Source organism: Acomys minous (assembly GCF_964271855.1).
Source record: "Acomys minous genome assembly, chromosome: 5".
NCBI classification, from domain to species: domain Eukaryota; kingdom Metazoa; phylum Chordata; class Mammalia; order Rodentia; family Muridae; genus Acomys; species Acomys minous.
The window spans coordinates 62,378,640-62,394,556 of NC_140494.1; the positions used below are offsets into that span (position 1 = coordinate 62,378,640).

At 42.5% G+C, this 15,917-nt stretch overlaps 1 protein-coding gene across 6 annotated transcripts in view; it reads right to left on the minus strand.

Annotated features, from left to right (window-relative positions):
* Positions 1 to 15,917, minus strand: part of FYB1 (FYN binding protein 1) — a 132,010-nt gene that overhangs the window by 59,099 nt on the left and 56,994 nt on the right. The gene's annotated exons all lie outside the window — the stretch shown is intronic.

Here is a 15,917-nt window from a genome sequence, read left to right on the forward strand (position 1 = left end):
TCCATTCCCAGGAAGCAAGTGCAGAGGACTTCTCCTCTTTGTCGCCACTCAAGCCTCAGTGCTTCTCTGGTGGAGACTTTCAGGTACCCAAAAGGCTACATCCAGGCTGCCCACTCTCCCCAGGCATTTGTGTAGGCATCGCTTGCCTCGGCCAGCCCCTTTCCTGGCTGCTTTTCTTGCCTGGTGTGCCTATGCCATCTTTGGACTCAACACAGGCTTCAGTTTCAACACGCAGGCATCCCTTTGCTCTCTGACTGTCTGCGACGTCAAACACTTAATACTCTGTACCGTTCTACTTTAGTCTCCATCATGTGACAATTGAAATGTCCGATTATTTATTTGTGGCTCCTATTAGAAAAGATGGAGGGTAGCAGCCCAGCCATCCTACCTCTGGTGACCCCTAGGGTCTAGCACAGCGCCCAGCCTGTGGTTGGAGCTTAAAAGATACTTGTTGCCAGACCCTAGCTCCATCGTTTCACTGTGGCTTGTCATGTGCAAAATAATTAACCCTCACATACAGTTTCCTTCTTTCTGGTGCATACATAGTGAATGCCTCAGACTCTAGGACACTGCTGGAAGAAGTAAGAATAGTATTTGCACTTGAGGACTACCTCCCTGGCCCCGGTCCATGGTCGTGTGTCCACTATTCCTCTAATATGCCTCACTGTCTTCACTCTTGTTCCTGTCCTCTCACCCTTACATGTTTGCATGTTTGGAATGCACCCTTGCATGTTTGGAATGACATCATAATGGGCACATACAATTGTGTGGGTGGATTCTCAGATGACCAGACCCAGAAGGCTGTGTGGACAGGACTCTCGCTGTCTTTATAATCATCCCTATAGTTATCATGACTTTTAAGAGGCAGAGAGCAGGAGAGGTGGAAGCAGAAGTGTGATAGCCGCAGATGCAGTTGCTATGGCAATGTCCATGGAGTGGTGAAAAGCTTTCCCTACGGAATGCTAGTCTAGGCAAAACTGACTCCAGTGGGGGCAGGTGGCAACCCGAGAGGGTGCCATCTGCTTTCTACCCGACCTGCTTCTCCCTGTGTTATAATTTCGCAATGAACCTTTTTACCGACACTATTTTATAGAGGCTCTACAGCTCCACATTTTCATTATTTTTAGTAACTTTTATTTTTCAGCACAACTTAAAGTGCTTAAATAAATTGACACTTTCCCTATACATTCCTGGAACGAAAGCTGAAGTGTGGTCTCGCTCAGTGACTCAGTTTCATTTGTTCACCTTGTATCTTGCAGGATCTTGGGAGAAAAACTTGTCGGGGAACAGGACATGGCTCTGTCTCACAATAGATTTGGTTCCGCACTAGATACAAGCCACACTGTTCAGAATAGACTGTGAATGTTATAGGGGAAGATGTCCATCTGGTTTTAGAAATGTAGGAACAGAGGCACTGGGGGTATCTGCTGTACAGTAGTACTCTGAGATAAAAAAGAAAGGGTTCAGTGTCTGAGCTGCCTGACATTATAGCCTGGGTCAAGTGTAGATGTGAAAGGTGCTCATGGTAGAATTATATTTTTAGGAAAAAGGAAACAGGCTGCTCAAAAGCTTAGGTGTGTGGGTACTAGGTTGACAGAGGGTGATTGCCGAGGTCTTGGCATCTGGCTACATTTTTGGTTACAGTCAGACCCGTCTCTAGGAATGGTTGTACATTGTGTCTCCAGTCTCAGGAGAAACAAGCTCAGCGAGCACTGGCCCTGTGGGAGCCATCCTGTGGGTGTCTGTCTCTGTTGGGAAGCTTGCTGAAGCTCTAGCCTGGGAAGAGCATGGACACTACCCGGTGTTCTCGCTCTTTCTGCAGCTGTGGACAGCTGGAGGCCAGCTCTCTGGCACTTACGCCGGACCAGGACCTACAAGAATTTCCAGAATGATTCATACAGATTACTTAACATATGGGCCCTGCCTTATTTGCTACTTTGCTATCTTTTCATTCTTATTTGGCCCAAGGTACCCCAAAGGAAAATAGGTTGTTAAATATCTCCAAAACAATCTATTTTTATATTATAAAATACTTTTTAAAAATCACATGCCAGTCAAAGAGAAACTAGTTGGAGTTTTGGAAAAAAAAAAATTGGATGTCAAATTTGCTTAAGAATCTCCTAGTAATGCGGGCTACAGCAGGGCAGGGGCATCAGCTTCTGAAAATGCCAAAATCATTCTGATGGAGGGGGGGAGTCTGTGGGCCACACGGGAGAGGCACTGCCTTGAGGGGTAACGATACAAAACTTCATGACGGCTACCACGTAAAGTATTCTGAGGTGAGAAATATTAGCCTTATCTAATGGCAAACTGAATTCTATTTAACAATTTACAAGGCAAATTTTGTTTTTAGAAAGAACAGCAAATTACTACAAGCTGATTTTCTAGGTAATTTTTGTGACTTTATGAGAAAATGCAATCATATTATCCACTAAAACTTATTTAATTACTAGAGTTTCAAGGTGACTGACAAGTCACAGGCAGAAACATCCTTCGCTCTGAATGTGGGATACGAATCTGATCCAATGAACAATTCAATTACATTAATCAAAATAGGATTTGATATATTTTTCTTTTACAAATGGAGCATATTTCCCTTAATAAATTCAGTAATGTTATCTGTTTAAATAGCTTAAGACTGTTACAACGTGAACTTTTGACAACACAGTTAAATGGTTTGTTTTGATGAGTCTCCACATGAAAACCTCAGGCTATTGGATCACTCAGATAACAGAAACCTGGATTTTCTTGACTATTTGAGAACAATTTCCAAGGATTTTCACCTTGGATGATAGTCTGTTTGGGAAAAGAGTAATTTTACATTTCTTGAAGAGGCTAAATATGATCCTGATATTGAAAACCAAATTTTCATTAATATCATTCTTTGTATCAAGATGTTGAAAGATTTCTTATCAGTTTGCCAGCGAGGCATAAAAAATTCTCTTTAGCGATATATGTATTTGTTGGTGAGTTGTCCTTTTCCCCAATTTCTTTCAGTGATATAATAGAGAAAATTGGGTATATATTTTCAAGCTAGGCCCTCTGAAAAATAAGAGAGTTAAAATCTCAGTTCTGACCTGGTTAAACACACAAAAATGATATCTTCTTCAATGTCAAACATTAAATGACCTCTGCCCTGTGGGTGTCTTTGAATACTGACATATTCATTTGCCCTCTAAATGAAAAGCACTTTAAGTAAAGTCAGTTGTGGCCCTACACTCTGTTCTATTTAACGTTGGCTTTAAATTCAGTGCTGTATTTGTACTTTAAATATGGGGTCTCAGTCACAATTTTAAAAAAACAAACAAACAAAACAAAACAAAAAACATGTGACCTCTAAGATTCTAAGTAATTACTTTTGAGCTCCTTTAAGGAACACAAAGCTCTTTTTGTTTTTGTTGTTTTGTTTGAGGCAGGGTCTCTCTGCACAGTGCTGATGCCCTGGAACTCACTGTGTAGACCAGCATAGCCTCCAACTCAGAGATCGACCACCTCTGTAGCTCAAGTGCTGGAATTAAAGGTGTGTGCCACTGTGCCCACACCCAGGGACACAGACCCAAAGCTCTCTCTTTAGATACTGTAAGTTGCTGTGGAAAGGGAAACTATTTACAATGCCAAGATATTGTTTCTTATGATGTAGTTCAAGTGTAAACTTCAGGCCAGCAGTTAGCTTCAAAGGATGATTGTCTCACCCGACCCTCAGTGTAAACTTTACATGAATATCTGTACTTGTTCAATGCCAGAGGAGGGTTCAAATTTCTACTGTTTTTTCCGCATTCTGAGAGCCCAACCTTAGGAATTGTCTCCTTCCTTCCCACTCTTAGGGCCTCACACATGTTAGGGAACTAGATGCTTTGCCATGGATCTGTAACCCTGCTTTGAAAGAATTATTTACCCGTAACACACAAAGTTATTAATACTTCTGCTATTAATACTTCAAAAAGTTAAATAGCCTACAACTAAAATTAAGATATATGATTTAAAATTCCAAGTAAAAGTCAGTGGAGCTGTATTGCTGCAGCATAATCTGTTTGCTGTCAGCCTCTAGAAATGATGGGTAAAGTGCTGTAAAACACACACACACACACACACACACACACACACACACACACACACACACACAATTAAGTTGCTACCATAATGCTTTGAGTCTTTGTGATATGCCAGGAAGTATACGAGGTACTTTTTCTGTATATTGTTCAACCATTGTATTAACTATATTACACAAGCATGAAAAAACAAGGCTTGACGAGGTCAAGTACTTTTCACAGGGTCCAACAGTAAGTGGTACAGCTTTTACTGGAGCTTGTGTCTCAACAACAGAATATCTTCAGGTCTCTTTGGTGAAAAATGATTGGGAAATCTGCGTCTTTATCATACCACTTCCATGTGATAGGTAGATGTTCACAGAGCTGTCTACAAGGTTAACTGTCAACCTCACAGCTTAAAAGAACTCTCCTGGTTAAAAAAAAAATAGAGCAACAATCTTGAAAAAAAATTTGTTTTCACAGTGCCACTTTCACCATCTCCTTTTATCATTACGTACAGAGGCATGGGTGTCTATCTGCATCATCAAAGCCTGAGAGTGCCTTCCTTTAAACCTGCTTAGCTTTGGTTCAACTAAAAAGGCATCACAAAAGAAAAGTCACCCTTTATCTCAGAATCTCAGGACAGCTGCCTGGCTTTGTTTTCTATCGGCTCAATTTTTAGAAAGGACTAGATACACATAGGTCTCTTTGAAGGATTAGGTGTTTGATATGTGAAAAGTTGTTGAGGGATAAATGAATGTTGTTACCAAACTGAGCCAGTCCAGTTGGGCACTGATCAGAATCTGAATGTAACAACCCCCAATGTTTTTTCACTCCCTATAGCCTTCTATGTTGCTGATCAGTTGGTCAGCTGGGAAGAGCTCTCCCTAAACACGGGGATCTCCTAAAAGAATAAGGGTTTGTGTGTTTGCCATCTGTGGGGGGACTAATAGTCATCTACACAGTTGCCACACTCTCATTTTCAAAGCCACTTTTTCTTAGGACCTCTATTTATTTCTTTGCTTTGAACACCACCAATAACACTAAATATCACTTTGGGTTTTGTTTATTTGTTTAATTTGTTTGCTCTTGTTTGTTTGAAAAATAACAATCATGTTGGCTATGTAAAAATCATTGTGCATGGCAGACCTTAAGATTGTTCTATGGTAGAAGCAGGGGGGGGGGGCACCAAAGATGAAGGGACTAGGGAACAGAGAAAAGAAATAGAGGAAGGATGGGTGGGAACACCAAGCCTCCTTGATGACTGAAATGCAGCTTCCCTCTTCCAGGCTGATAGGCAGTTGGAGTGGACAATTCAGTGGCCAACTGTTTAAATGACAAATGAGAAAAAGAGCTTGCCACAGGGCTCCACACACCTTCAGAAATGCCTGGAGCTCTTTGCAATCTAGAAGCTAAAGCATTAATGTTGCCACGGCCAAGGACTTTGGGGATACTGGTATTGTGCCGCCACAGTAGTCAGAGCCATGTTACCCTAAGTCTTATGCATTTGAATAGTATCTTTGTACTTCCCCTAAGTAAGCAAATGCGTGAGAGCAAGTGCAAGGCAGTGCCTGTTTGCTCAAACACATTACTTACTCTCACTCATTTGCATGTTTTGATGCAATCGCCAACTTCTAGTATCCCATTTCAGTGCTATTTTGTAATGTTTTTTTCATCTGAGAAAAACACCCATGGCTTAGAAATTCTTCCTACTCCCAGGCCCTCACTTCCCTCACCCCACTGTGGCCAAGAACAGGCATTGTGAAAGTCACCTGATGCCTGATAAGTACTCCTACCCTGGAGTCCACCCTAGACCACCTCCAACCCCAGACCTCCAACTCCTGTGTCTACCCTAGACCTCCAACCCCAGACCTCCAACTCCTGTGTCTACTCTAGACTTCTCTGGACCTCCAATTCCTGTGTTCTCCCTAGACCTCTCTAGGCCTCCAACTCCTGTGTCTTCTCTAGACCTCCAACTCTTGTGTCCTTTCTAGACCTCTCTAGACCTCCAGTTCCTGTGTTCTCCCTAGACCTCTCTAGACCTCCAACTCCTGTGTCCTCCCAAGACCTCTCTGGACCTCCAATTCCTGTGTCCTCCCTAGACCTCTCTGGACCTCCAACTCCTGTGTCCTCCCAAACCTCCAACTCTTGTGTCCTCCCTAGACCTCTCTAGACCTCCAACACTGTGTCCTCCCTAGACCTCTTAAGACCTCCAATTCCTTGTCCACCATAGATCCCTTCAACTCAGAGCATAGGGATATTTTATGTGCAAACTTTAAGTTAGCGTTTGAGAGACTAAAGCCCAATTTTGATGTTTTGTTTTTACTTCGGAATGGATGACACAGTCACCATTGGTTAGAACCTTAGTTCACTTTTGTTATCCTTCTCCGGTTAGTGCTTTGCTGTTTTGCCCTTTGTTTTCCATTTAGTGTTCACAGGGACCAGGACGTCACGCCAAAGACATTGCTAAGTGGGAGCAATCTTTTTACAGTGTAACTCAGCAAAGAATGTGAAAGTCTTTAACTCCCAGGGCTGGTAGCAGAAGGCTGCTTTCAAGCGTTGTTGTTTTTTAAGGATGTCTAGTCACTTAGCACTAAAAGTAGGTGAAAGGGTAAGACAACCTGCTTGTTATGCCAGTTTGGGACAGAGTGCCTGCCTGTCCCGTCATTTAGATGAATTACATTCCCACAGACATGCTCTGTCCACTAGATCTTCATTTCTAGTAAAGTAACAAGTACAGATAAGAACACGAAAGAAAACCACTTCCTCTTGGCCATCCTTTCCCATCTGCTGCTTCTGGGGGAAGAGACCTTGAAGTAAGAAACACCTGCTTAAGTACAAAAAAAAAAAAATAAATAAAAAGAGGCAATGCTGGGTGGAAGGGTTTGGGCTGCAGGCAATTGAAGAGTTGAAATGCTCCAAAAAGGAAAGACTTTTTTTTTTCTGTTCAAAAGGATGGGTCAAGAAAATGCAGAAAAAAAAAAGAAAGTTGAGCCACAGGAAGAGAGAGAAGCCTTCGTTCTAAAACCCTTAGCTGCCTTTGAAGAACAGAAGTAGCCATCATTCTGCCTTGCTTGTGCTCAGCATCAATGTCTCTGGTTCTTAAAGCCTTCGGTACAATCTGCTCTGCATGCAATTGCTTGTAGGAAGTAGACTGCAGTGCTAACTAAGCAATGTGTCTGTGCTCCTGCTGGCTTGTGGCAGGACACAGCACAGGGCGAGGAAGAGATGGTCTCCAAGCCTATCTAAGCCAGAAGCAGGAGGAGACAGAAGCCAGGGCTGTCCAGGAGAAACAGAGCCTCCGGCTTACTCACTAACCAGCACAGAGCACTCGATACTTCTACACAGTTCCAGCTCCTGCTTGGAATTCATTTTTTTCCCCTTCTGATTTTAAGGAGCCCAGGAACACAAATAAAACTTTGGATTTTTATATTTATAAATCACACCGACAAAGTGCTCTGTTTCCACAGGGAGTGACTCTGTACCCCACACACCTTTCACATCTCCACGAAACTCAGTCACGATGACCAGAGTTTAGCTCATAGCACCTATGTTGGGTAGCCCACAAAGGCTTGCTGTTCAGCTCCAGGAGATCTGATGTCCTATTCTGGCCCCCACAGGCCCACATACGTGCACACACTCACCAGGCGTTGTGCATTTATTCATGAACCCACACACATATATAAAATAAAATAAAATATTTTTTTAAAAAGAAAAACGATCAAGGACTAAGTCATGGTCATAGGTAATATGTGTAGAGACATGCATGCCTGTGTGTGTACGTGTATGGCAAGTGTGTGTATGTGGTTATGTGCATGTGTGTGCACACGCATGTGGAGAGGCTAACATCTGGGTGGCAGGCAGAAGCTTCAGTCTCAGAGGAGCAGAATTCCTGGAGAAGCTCCAGTCTGGTCCCTCAGTAACTGGCATCACGTGTGGCAGCTCACTTTTGAAGTGACAATGCGGGAGTTACTGTAAGATCGTTGGGTAAGCCGTTTTGCCCCTCAAGCTGGATTTCTTTCTCTTATCGTATAGTCCAGAACGATTTACTACCAAGAGTAAAGTGAGCAGATACTAGCTGCGCTTTGGAGGTCTGCAGTGTGCGTCTGTGTGGCCTTATTTGCTTATTTGGATAGGGACTCTTCAGTGCCTCGCCACACTAATCATGGTGCCACACAGGTTAATCTTGAAGATCAATTGAGCTTTCTCACTCTCCTGAGAATTAAAAGAAAGTGAGGCTGGTTTGGCTGGGTATGGGAGCTCAGTTTTAACCCCAGCACTGGGGAGGTAGAGGCAGGAGCAGCTCTCTGAGTTTGAGGCCAGCCTGGTCTACACAGAAAGTTCCAAGACAGCAACCAGGACTACAGAGAGAGACCCCGTCTCCAATAAGAAAAGAGTTGAGAGTGATGTTCTGTGTGCCCCGTCTCCCTCCACGTCACCCCCAGAGAAGCACAGTTGCCAGCACAACTGAAGAGCTGCTGTGTGCATCTTTGCAGCTGCAGGGCAATGGCTGCTGCAGTCGGCACAGCAGCTGATTCAACAATGCAGCTCCTTTCTTTAAGGAGAGAAAAACTTCATATGGTTTTGGGTTCAGATCTTTTTTTTTTTTCTGAAACCAGATGTTGCCTGTTCAGTTACCGTTTGCTGATAATATCTGTTGCTACTGAGGGCTCTAGATGGGGTTTTCCACCTTTGACATGCCACACAGAATTAAGCATCTTCTTTTCCTCCCTCCCTTTGGAGACAATTAAAACAGAAAAAAAAAGTTTCTTTTCTGTATACTAGTAGTTATAATAACAGTTAAATTCTCCAAACTTTGCGACTTTTTCTCTTCCATATTTCTCATCTCTTGGACAAATACATAATCTAGTGTTCTAGGAGGATTGCTGGGCATTGGAAGCATGCTATAATTATCACATGCTTTCTATGAATGGATAGAAAAAATTCCAAAGGATTTTGAAAAATCAGGTAGCTGGATTTGTGTTCCTGGGGCACAGTTTTGTTTTTCAAACAGCTGGAGTTAATCTTCCTGTTTTAGAAGCCAATTTCATTTTGTCCCCCAAAATACAAAACATATGCAGAAAGACATGGTTTTGGCATATGGAATGAATCCATCATCTCAGAAATAGTTTTAATCAAGGCAGAGAGACAAAGGAACCTTTAATGGCATTTACCTAGATCCTATGAGTCAAACTCTATTTTAAACAGTTTCTTTGGCTTGGTCTGAGGATTATTTTAGCAGACCGTGTGATAGAAGGCATTTCCTGTCCAGGGATTACATAACATACACATCTGTCTCATCTTCCTACCTGGTTTGGTTAGTTGACTTGGATACATGGAATCAAAAGTAACTTGGGAAGAGCTTTTTGCTTTTCATTATCAGACTGACACTGTTTTGGTCAGCTTTGGAGATTAAACAAAGGACCTCACTTTAAAAAAATATATTTTATTAATTTATTCATATTACATCTCAATTGTTTCCCCATCCTTTATATCCTCCCATTCTTCCCTCCCTCCCATTTTCCCCTTACTCCCCTCCCCTATGACTGTGACTGAGGGGGATCTCCTCCCCATGTATATGCTCATAGGGTATCAAGTCTCTTCTTGGTAGCCTGTTATCCTTCCTCTGAGTGCCACCAGGCCGCCCCATCAAGGAGACGTGGTCAAATATGGGGCACCAGAGTTCGTGTGAAAATCAGACTCCACTCTTCACTCAACTGTGGAGAATGTCCTGTCCGTTGGGTAGATCTGTGTAGGGGTTTGAACCTCACTTATGCTAACCCTCTTCTTCTGTGCACTGTGTCCATAGTCACTTGCATGCCTGGCTGAGTTGGTGTTGGTTACTAAGCTTTCTTTTCAGTTTTCTTCCTTTCATGAGAAAATTGAAATTTCACCCTAATGCTTCTGAAATGTCAGGGATCACATGAATTTGAGCAAACTTGGAATGGACTAAGAATTATCTCATAATATATTTCATACCTGAAAGGTAAGTCAGCCATTGGAACTCCAACTGGTCAATGTTTTTGACATTTCTCAAATGTGATTAAAATAGATATAATGCCTGTTATTTTGGTTATATTTCCACATATCATTAAATCTTGGGAAAACACCAGCTTCAGCCTTTTCACCACAGGAAGAGATTTTACAATGGAGAAATCATGACAGATTGACATAAAATGTTATAGGAATGTCTGTTTCATAAAAAGAAAAGTGATCATCTTTTTAAAATCATACAGGGTGGATATCACTGTAAAAAAAAAAAGCTTTCCTCTGCAAGTCAATGGGCACGTGTGGCATCTTGAGCTAAGATGCTGTTAGAAGACCAGCTGAGATGTGGGTGGGAAGAGTTCTGAAGGTCAAATTCAGGACCAAACAGAGACCCAGGAACCTAAGTGCACCAACGACAAAATGGTCTAGGCACCGAGGGAAATGGCTTTGCTTCCCTACTCAGGAGTAGGCTTCCTTTCTTGCCCTCTGTACCAACTACTACTGTATTTGTGTTTCTGTGGTTGGTTGGCACCATGAAGACCTTCCTCAAGGCATTTGTAGACCAGCTAGCACTGTCTGAATGAGTGTCCCTGGCCAGTGAGTGGCCTGGCCTGCAGGAAGGATGCTGTGAGGCTGCTGGTCAGTACTGGCTAGCTTCCTCTTTGCCTGTGTAAGTCACAGGGGCTGGGTTACTGCTCTCTTTGGGCATGCTACTGATTCTTACATTAAAGTGTGTTTATCTGGTGCTAAATGGTTAGGAGGGAGAGGAGCTACAGGATATTACTCCTCTAATTCTCAGATAAAATTACAAAAAACAAAGTCAGAAAGACATCCAAAATTACTGGTGTAGCCAACTTAGAAGGAAGGAAAAATGACATAACACACAGACTTTAAGAAATTGTTGAGTAAGGACATAGAGAGTTCTCATGCCGGAGAAGGCAAGCATAGCTCCTGATCTGTTCTCTAAAAACACTTGTTTTGTGAGGGGGAAGAACGTGATTCTAGAAACAAACCGCAAACAACATGAATCCTTACCAGTACACTCCACTTCAGAAGTGGGCTGAGGGGTAAGTGAATACCCTGGGCCAGGTCAAGAGAAATCCTCAACTGAAAGGCACTAAATACCACATAAAGGATCACTGGCTAATGGTGGCCTTGTAATGCCTGGGACAGAACATGGAACAGGAGAGCAAGTCCCGCACAGCACCCAAACCCTGTGGAGAAAGGCATTTAAAGCAATGCTAGTCTTCAAATCACAGTTAGAGGGGAGGTCAGCTTCATGTCGTGCATCTGCCAGATCACAAGTGACGGCGCCATCCCTACGCAGAAACGAAGATGTCTGGAGGAGCCTGAGAACCACAGAGGAGCATCATCTCTCAGGAAACAACTGGCGATCGTCTGACGGGCAGACATAGGCTGGCTAAATGTTTCTCTAAGAATTCTGACAGAAAACAAGACATTTTCAAAGGAGTAAATTCCCGACAGCCTCAGACTTTTCCACAGTAAAACTCACCGGCAGAAGTTTAAAATCAAGACTGTGTAAGTGCTTGCCAAAGGGATAAGAGGTTGGGTTTTTACAATGCCCAAGGGGTGCTGATGGGAGATAAACCTGCATCATGGACTAGTCTGCTCAAGGGACCTGGGTTTATCCTCAGGACCAGGTCTAGAACTCAGTGAGGAAGACAAAGACTAGGGTAGCTCAGATCTGGCTGAAGACTTGTGCTTTGTACGGAGCCTTTCTGAGCCACTTACATTAAGGGGGTAACCTAGGTAAGCTGAGTGACTGCTTAACAGCAAGCGGTTCCTCAGAGGTTGCAACCTAGAATAAAAGAAGATCCAGAGATCTTTTGAAAAATAGATTTCCCAGAACCAAGAAGGGTGAGAAAGTTGAAGTTAAGACACAGACACTCAGAGAGCACAACTTGATGAAGGCCTCATTGCCACCTCAGGCCAAACCGCACTGCGGAATAGGGCGTTCTGACCCTTCTGCGCGCTGAACAGTCTGGCCTACAGGTTTTGTGTCCCCACATACTCCAATGAGTGCACTCCTTGGACCTGCTCTAGATAAACATCGTTCTTAATTCCCAAGTGTTCAGTGGTATTGCTAACCGTGGAGAGACTCAATGTACCAGACCATTTACCCTCAAGTCTTTTGGACGCATCTGGGCCTTGAACCTCTGTCCCTGAGTGGCCTGCAGCAGCAAGGTGGGAAATGCGTCTATACACTGAGATAAAGAATTCCTTAATACAAAAAAAAAAAAAAAAAAAAAAAAAAAAAAAAAAAAGAACTGATGAGGTCATATTACAAAAGTATATGTAAAAGGATAATGATGGACCGGGAAGAAATGGTGATAGTCCTGGAATGTGTGAAGGAAAGTCTCACCCTTACTTAGAAACAGGTCACGTGTATTGATATAGCCCACAATCCCCCTTAGGGTACTAAGCTGGAGCTCTCCAGCTGAACGCTGCCTCAATCACAGCCCAAGTTGTCCTTAAAAGTTTTTTTAAGCCTTATTATTATTGTTGTCATCATTATTATTTTTATGTGTGGGAGTTGTCAGGGTACCCACAGAGAAAGTCTGCTGGGTGACCAGCCAGCCGTTAGTTTACAACTGACTCAGTTTACCCTGTGGTGTCAAAGCTGGTCTTTGATAGTGAGTGTTTTGCCTGCATATATGTTTGTATACCATATATGTGCCTGGTGCCCAGAAGATAGAGTAGGAGTCCCTGGAACTGGAGTGATAGATGGTTGAGAGGTGGCAAGAGAGTGCTGGGGACCAAACTCAGGTCCTCTGCAAGAACAGTAAGTATTCTTTTGTTGTTGGCTTTTTTTTTTTGAGACAGGGTTTCTCTGTGTAGCTTTGGCTGCCCTGGAACTTGCTCTGTAGACCAGGCTGGCCTTGAACACACAGAGATCTACCTGCCTCTGCCTCCCGAGTGCTGGGAGTAAAGGTGTGTGCCACCACTGCCTGGCACAGTTAAGTATTCTTAACTCCTGAACTACCTTTCCATCCCATGCCACAACTCTTCTTGATGTCAGGTTCCTGTCAGCTGGATCAGCCGGAAGGAGGAAAGTGCGCAAATGTGAAGTGGGGAATGCCATTCTAATAGCCTTTGGTTAATTCCTTCCTGTAACTGAAAAGGAACTTAACTGATTATTTCCATAGTTGCCCTATAGAACAATTAGTGTTTCTAGTCTTAAGAACAAGACAAGAAAGAGCTGAATCAAATGTTTTTCTAGTAGGTTCTTATTACCTCCTACACACAAACTAACAGCTGGGTCTACTAGGTGCTCAAGAACCCAGACATTATGGTGAATAGCACCAGAACACCTGGGGAGAATCTTTTAAAGGAGTCAAGAGAAAGGTGAGTTTAGAGAACATTTTGATGCTTTATTTTTAAAAAGTAAGTTTAGGCTTTTGTATTTATAATGGTTCATAATGGTTCTTGGGGCAGTGGGGGGTGTGGGGAACCAAAACCACTATTAGACCCACATTCAGAAAGCAATGTGATACAGGCATGCTTACAATGTACGGGTGAGACTTTGAGACGCTGTCTTCGGGATAGATGCTTTATGTAAAACTCATTCTGTGTCAAAGCTTCATTAAGCTGAAAGTGCATCCGATCTGTTAAAGTAATTGGTAAACTATGGGGAGGGAGTATTGCAATTTAATACTGAAAAGTCTGGGGACCACTAGCTTCTTACTAACACAGCTCTGAGGGAGGACAAACCTCGGAAAGTGATGAAAATTCACATTTTTTTCTACTCCACAAAGAAAAGAATGGTAAACAAACTGCTTTCTTCTTCAGTGAAGCTCACAGTGGCATTTATAATAATTTTTTAAAAAGACATATTTTAACCAAAGGACATAACAAAATACAGGGATGTGGAGTCTTCAGGTACCATGTGTGCTTGTTTAATCATTTCAAGGGGTCTTACATTTGATGAAAGGCAGCCAGCATGGGGCTGGGACAGGGATGGGGATACAGTTTCTGGAGAGACAGGAGGACCAAGCCTGGCCCTGCTTAGTTAAGCTACACTTTGGGCAAACTCTTTAATTGTGCTAAGATAGGATTCAATTTCATTGTTTGGGAAAAAAATAAAGTAAACCTGTATACCATTATGTAAAACATCTTCCATAAATGATAAATATTTATGTGAATATGAAAATGGAAAGGAGGGGTATGGTATGAAGCAGAAAAGAGTATTAGAGTTTATAAAGCCAACAGAACAATTATACAGAATGTTGTCCATTTGGGCACTATTGTAATTACTTTTAGCAACAATAAAATAGTCTGTATAGAGCAAGTCTCTACATTCACCGCAGAGCATTACACTCTAATCACTATCCTTACATCTTAGAAGATTTAAAAAAAAATCACCATTGATGAATATCTGTAAACGTAATTCTTTGCAAAGCATACAGTCTCTTCTCACCTTATTGCAAGTGAATGGCTAATGCCTGAATTATACCAGGCAAGTGACTTATCTCAAGGCCCTCGGTATGAGACTTTACATCTGGCCAGATGTGTTTATTATTGGCATTTGCTAGAGCTGGAGAAAAGGCTGCGGACCCAGAAAACCTTGGTAGCCATAGAAGACATCTAGAAATTTTCCTGCAAGCTGCCATTTTGTGTTGGAGAATGAATGCACATCACAACGGGTGAGTTTTAGTTAATCAAGAAGGGAAATACTTTCTGTAGATAAACTACCCTGTAGAAGACCAGACTTGGGATAACAGCCATAGGAGCCCGGCTCTGTGACCTTCCTCCACTGCCAGCAGAATTGGATGGCTTCTCTTGGTCTCAGTCAGAAGCAGGTGGCAAAGTCTGGGGGTGGGGGATTTTAGCCCTGTGCCGCTTAGACGTTACCTTTTTTTTCTTTCATCTTTCTACTAGGAGGGAGGGAGCCTGTGGGAAGATCTTTCAGGGACAATGGTCATGCCTAAGGTGGAGTCTCATGTCGTCCAGGCTGGCCTCTCAACTCTCTAAGGTAGTCCCAAGGCACTGAACTTCTGATCCTCCTGCCTCCTTCTCCCAAGTCCTGAGTCACAGGCCTGTACCATCATATATCGATTTAGACCAGTGGCTCTCAACCTGTGGGTTGACCCTTCACAGGGGTCGCCTAAGACCATCAGAAAACACAAATATTCACACTATAATTCCAAACGGTAGCTAGTTACAGTTATGAAGTAGCAATGAAAATAATTTTATGGTTGCAGGGGGTCACCAAAACATGAGGAACTGTATTAAAAGGTTGCAGCATTAGAAAGGCTGAGAACCACCGCTTTAGATGATAATTTTTATTTTTACTTATTTATTTGTTTTTGTTTTGTTGTTTAGATGATAATTTTATCTGGAGAAGCCGATGACTTACAGTGACATGGTCACTTAAAAGTGTCATTCCTTTTTCATCTTTCAGTGGACAGCAGTTGTGTACCATTTGCTAGAATATTAATCACCACAGGCACGAGTGAGCTTTTCTCATCACGACACAGGGTGACTTGTCTTTACTGAGACATTCAGTATCAAATTCTACTGCCATAATATTGCAACGGCATCTTGACTTGTATTCTGGAGGGATAACAAAGCATCCTTGGTCTGCTTTAACTTTCTAGCTACGTACTACTTTTAAACTGGAATAGTGAATACATTTTTGTATTGGGAAATTAAGTTAAAATACAAAATATGAAGTACTGTCTTCTAAAACCCTTGTTATTCTCCTACTTGAATCTTGGGCTTAGGGAATATGATAAAGTGCGAATATTTGAAATGATTTAGAAGAGGGTTTTCAACTTTGCAACATTGACAAATTGGCCTGGATGATTCTGTGAAGGGTGGGGGTGGGGGTGGGACGCTGCTATTGTATTGTAGGAAGTGACTCTATTTACAAAATGTCAT